At 40.0% G+C, this 6,000-nt stretch overlaps 1 long non-coding RNA gene across 1 annotated transcript; it reads left to right on the forward strand.

Annotated features, from left to right (window-relative positions):
- Positions 1-4,177: 4,177 nt before the first annotated feature.
- On the forward strand, positions 4,178-5,128 carry LOC121713794. Its single transcript, XR_006032947.1, has 3 exons — positions 4,178-4,407; positions 4,494-4,556; positions 4,765-5,128. It is a non-coding gene; the product is annotated as an uncharacterized LOC121713794 (long non-coding RNA).
- Positions 5,129-6,000: the final 872 nt, after the last annotated feature.

Consider the following 6,000-nt stretch of genomic DNA (forward strand, 5'->3'; position numbering starts at 1 on the left):
TACATGAAAAGGCCAAACTACCAAAATCTACATATTTTACTATCACAATATCTATCAATAGGCCTTCCTTATTTGGTGTACTGACTAGACATCATTGAACAAACATCTGAATTTCAGTATCTAAGTAGGTTAGGTTGGGATGTCTGCTATACATTGTTGACATTACTGTTAAAATGCACTTCCAGTATGAGTATTGGCAAAACCGGTTATCATTTTTATGTTGAGGCGTTGGGGGTGTTGTCGGCAGCTGCTGAAAGTAACTAATAAAGTAACTTGTAATCTAATTTAGTTACTTTTAAAATCAAGTAATCAGTAAAGTAACTAAGTTATTTTTTAAAGGAGTAATCAGTAATCAGATTACTTTTTCAAGGTAACTATGGCAACACTGTCCTTTGCCCTCTGCCTTGGTCCTTCTACCCCATAGCTAACCTGCTAACTAACTTAATGGCAAGTTGCATCGCACGTTAGCTCTGGGATAGTAAAAATCAAAGTGTGCCACCTTCACATACCGGATATCACAGTATCCACTCGAAGGCAGAGGACAAAAGTGTGTAGAGCAAAACGTTTGCATTTCCGATTTCTTCGTCCCCACGAGAGATTAACAGGTGTGATCAGTCCAAATCCCCATGTTATTTTCCCACAGGTCAAATCTCCAGAGGGGTAAGGGCTACTGGTAAGCTCACATCTCTTTACTGGACTCTGGAGGCTGTTTACATGTGATCGCTGTCTACGTACAGTAGTAGTCTGTATGGGGAAGCGACATGTATTGTCTGTTGATAGAGATGCATTGCCTGTTAATAGATTGAAGTTAAAACATTGCTGTACATTGGGTAAACTTAGTATAGTATAATTACATATATATATATATATATATATATATATATATATATATATATATACTCTTTTTCGGGAATCAAACCAGCAACCCTTCGGTTACAAACCCTAAGCCCTAACTAGTAGGCCACGACTGCCTCCCAAGTAGTAGCTGTCATTGCAATTGGCTAAAGTCTTTGTTTAGTTATAAGCTATTTAAACTATTTAATAAACCTTGTTTGAAGATGTTTCCTTCCTTAAATATTATTAGTAGGAGTTTAGCGTATTTTGCTTCATTGAAATACAAGGGGTAAATGTTTGAATTCATTTAGGTTAAAATTGTGATTGAAATACATGTCATATAAAATCTGTATAGAATGATCTAGGTTAAAACTTAAGGTAAAACGGGATAATCTGTATAGAATGATCTAGGTTAAAACTTAAGGTAAAACGGGATAATCTGTATAGAATGATCTAGGTTAAAACTTAAGGTAAAACGGGATCATTTAAAAGTAAATGGGTCTAAAAGTAGAGCTGGCGTTCTGCTTATTCAGTGCCTAATTTACACTGTATTTACCTGGGTTGATAAATAATGTAATAATGATTAATCTATTTACACTGTATTTACCTGGGTTGATACATTTTTTTAAAGGTTTTTCACCTTCCTTGTTTACTGATCAAATAAATTGAACAACGAGTGAAGTCTGGTCAAGTCCTTCCCTTTTCATGTGTGGGAAGCCATGACGTTTTAAATACACAACACTTACTCTAACAGGAATGTACAGCTGGCCATGTCTTTTGAATAGGTTTGGGTATACTCTTACTATGATAGGAATGAAATGCTGTGGATACAGGCAGCTGTGATCTGTGATAATCAGTGTTACTAAAATGTATTCCACTACAGATTACATAATACATGGGTCATTCCGTGTCAAATCAGACAAAATCCACCATCTCAGATTTTGGCCAAAGTTTGTCTACCTAATAAGTTATGCTGATGACTCTATTTTGTATTGTATTCAGGGTAGGAATTTCACGGCGGCCATGACGGCCATGGTGCCCCCTTCTTTCAATATTCTGCTTTCCGTCCTACTAATAGTACTAAATATACTAATATTTTAGTTAGCCTGTGGCCTGTCAAAATAATCTTAGCATTCACAGCGCAAATTAATTTAGTCTTTTACGCAGTGGAGAAAGTGACAGCGCAAGAAATAAAGTGCGTCCAAATTCACCCATTCATCTCAGTTGAACTACTCGCGAAGTAGCCTATTCATCACACAGACATCACAAGTATCACATCCCTGCTGAAAAAAACAGCTAGAAACCAGCTTATGCTGGTAGCTGGTTTAAGCTGGTTTTAGCTGGTTTTCTTCCAGCTCTTGCTGGTCTTTGCTGGTGTAGCTGGTTGGGCCACCAGCTGGATATGCTGGCGTGACCATCTGAGGCAGCAATGGCCCCCTCACTTTTGGCTCAAAATATATTTTAATAAACAAAATCATCCACGAAAAAAAAAAAAAACCTCCGCGCAAAAAACGGAGAGAGGTGTGAACCATTATAGCGGTAGTAGCCCGCATCTAATATAGCCTAAAGCTATTTGTGCACCGTCACTGTTGAAAAACCTTAAACTTTTTGCCCATGGGTCAAAACCGATGAGCAAAACATCAGCAGAGCGCCCAGGCAACACCCCCAGGGAGCAGACAGCGCTCCACTCTGAGACGTTCATTCTCAATCATTGCAACATGTGTGGAGGGATGGATTTGAAATCCTGTGCATCGGAGACTCCAACACTACAGCTCCAGCTGTCACCGGCTTCAAATTGTGCTTTCAATGTATCTGCGGCCTACTGTTCTACTGTTCTACTGCTCTACTGTTCTACTGCTCTACTGTTCTACTGTTCTACTGTTCTACTGCTCTACTGTTCTACTGTTCGTTTATTTCCCAGAGGCAGTGGTTGTCATATAGACCCTTTCATCAATAAAAACAAAAACAATGCTTGAACGTTCTATTTGGGCCCCAATCTACTTCCTCTGCATTAAGATAACATATGGAATGTTAAAAAGGAAGTCTTGTAGGGCCAACTATGATGCTGATAATGGAACTCTCTTGAAAGGGTCCATATTAATTGTGAGCAATTATTGAAGTTATGAATCTGTTGGATAACCACATTTAGCCTACTGCGCAACATGATTAATATCATGCGCAACGTGATCTACCCGAAACATGTAGCCTAAGTTACCAAGCCTTCTCAAGGTTTGTATGATATCACTTAAGATTACCAGCAATGTTCAAATAGACCAGGTTAACCTATTTATTTTTATTTTCTGTGTCCCCGTTTCCCAAGCCACATTTGCTGATGCCAACTTCTGCTGACAAAAAGGAGGCTGCATTTCGTGTTTACATCTTAATGCAGTTTAAAGCTGATTTATGCTTCTTACTTGTGAGCCTACATGGGTCAGTGGCAGTCATTCTCGCATTTCCTTTACAGCAACAAGACACAATTCCTCCAACTCTAGCCTCGCCCTTTACTCATTGTCTTCATCTTTTTCCCCCTTTTCAAAAAGTGTGATATTCATACTCAAGTCATTCGCGTTCTGTTTCCCTGTACTTTGGAGACTCCTCTGAAACTCCAGCTGAGGGGCAGTGGTTGTCATTAGCATATAGTAAAATGTGAACGATTATCAATGATATGATGATACTGCTATGATGATACTGCTTTTATTGCACAACTGAGAATTGGGCTATTAATCGGTTACAAGGTGCTGTCATCTATCCGAAACGTCTACTAAGCCTTCTCTGGGTTTGTTGGGTGGGTATTGCAATGTTCAAATAAAGCATGTTAACCTATTTCATTTAATTCACTTCTGTGCGCCTTGTGTGATATCACTCAAGTCTTGCTTTAGTTAATTAGCAAGTTACTACCAGAAGCTCAAAAATGCCGTCATGTAAGCTACTTTCTAAATATTCAACATAATCGGAGCTGCAATTGTAACAGGACATTTTGAAAGAGACCTGCTGAGTTTACTTTGATAAGCAGCGTCATGAACCGCACTCAAATACGGTATGTTTTGTTTAACTTCACATAGCATAGGCTTTGTCTGTCCACTTTTGAAATTACATGGGGGGCTGAACCCCTGGCAAATGCGTGTGTGGTCCTATCTGAAATTATTAGCGTCTGTAACCATTGGCGCCTGCAGGTGGCTACTCAGTGTTGGGGTCGTTACTGTATTAGGCCTACACATTACTCGCTACTGTAAACAATGTAATCAATTGCATTACTTCTTTACTCTCTATGAGGATTAACAACTTACATTAGGCTACTTTTGCATTAGGCTACTGCATTGAAATGTTTCTATGTGTGGGAGAGTACACTAGCTGGCCGCTTTGGGTGTCTGACACTCCTTGGAGGGGGGCAGGGTTTTGGGATTTTTTCTCAATGAATGAGCTGTGATTGACACGAGTATTTAAATGGGGTAGGACATGGCCGCGGTTTCCTAATCTGCTGCTTCCCGGAAGCAAGGTGCGCACCGATCAGGGGGAGCTCGCTTGGGAAGATTGTTTGTCCGCTTACCATGCTCACCGGTTCGTTTGTTTGAGGTAGGACGGGTGGTTTATGTTTTATTTAAAACCTATTGGCCAAGCTGTTACACTATATCCTACTTACCGTATATGTTGTCCATTAGAGCTAGACAGAAGACGGGCCGCGATCAGCTGGGGAAGAAAAAAGACGCACTGTTTGGAAAATGGTATGTTTCTTTGTTCTCTTGGCAGCTGCCGCGTAGGCAAGTGTATTACTCTTCTGTATTACGTGGGATATATTAAAATTAGTCTGTAATAATCAGTCCAATACGTAGGTTAGTGTGGACTAAGCTACTTTATCAAATAAATGCATTTTATATCTGCTCCAATGAGCGTATGTATTGTAATGCGAGAATATTGTTTTGTTTCTCCTAGATCCAGTGGGTTCACGCATTGCTACTAGCCGCTGTTTGTTTTACTTTTGTTACTGTTGTTTAGTTTGTTTTGTTTATTTGCGCTCTGCTCAAGGGTTGTATGTGTCAGTACGTATGGTTATTCTTTTTTTTTGTTTTGCGCAGCTAGTCGGCTGCGCAGGTAGAGGAGGGGGGTACAATTGAATCACGTTCTCAACGGTGTCTTACTTGAGCGCTCTGGGATAACTATAGGCTGCGCTAGAGACTGTGATAATTGCAGCCACTAGATGGTGTACGTCTATTTATAGTCTGTCTTATTGTGTAAGTGTGTGTCATTTTACCTTAACAAAAGAAAGAAAATGAACTTTACAAATATTTATAAATAAAAAGATGTTTTGTTTGTAATCAGTGCTAGTGCTGTTTTCTGCTTCAGAGTTCCCCTAGCTCTAGGTATAACTTAAGGGGTGGCGTAGTCACCATCTCCCCATAGGGAGGGTGTTACATATGGACATTATAGCTATCGTCCCCTTTTATTTATTATTTAATTCATTACAGTTGTGAAACATTAGGTAGCATAATCTAGTCCAAACCAAGTTGCGCTGTAAGCCTACCAGGAATTTCTTACAGATAGATAATCTGCCTTCAAATGTTAATGAACACTAGCCTGGGTGTTCCCATGCTGCCTTGCGCGCGATTTGATTCACGCTGCTAAGGCAGCCTGGAGACCATGGAGCAAATTTTCGCCTGAGATAGGGAACCAATCACAGAACAGGGGGGAAAGCAAGACGATGATGAGCTATGCACAGATGCATTTGATAGACATCCGTGGCACCCAATAAACGGATCTGGGCATTTTTTTCAATGACGAGAAAATGAACGTTTGGTTCCCAGACCACGTCTCATTGAGAAGTGGTGGCGCTAGCCAGGCTAAATGAACACGGCACTTCCTAGTGGTTTTAAAAAATCGGAGTGTCTATTCGTACCCCTGGTACGAATAGCCTTGGCCACACAACTGGGCTATTCACACCCTGTTACATAACAACAAAAAGATGTTGCTCGCGTGCCCAAAAAACATGGCCGACATTCGTTTTTTCGTCAGCAGAAAGTGAATTCTGAACGGTTTCAGCACTAATATCTGTTCAAATTAAAGTTGAGATGGAAAAGTTGTGTTTTATTTTCATAATCTTTGTTCAGTGAACACATACAACCGTCAGTTTGTTAGCTAAGACATTTTGTGAATATGACGTTCAGGCCTATA

This window comes from Alosa sapidissima, chromosome 7 (assembly GCF_018492685.1).
Source record: "Alosa sapidissima isolate fAloSap1 chromosome 7, fAloSap1.pri, whole genome shotgun sequence".
Taxonomy (NCBI): Eukaryota; Metazoa; Chordata; class Actinopteri; order Clupeiformes; family Clupeidae; genus Alosa; species Alosa sapidissima.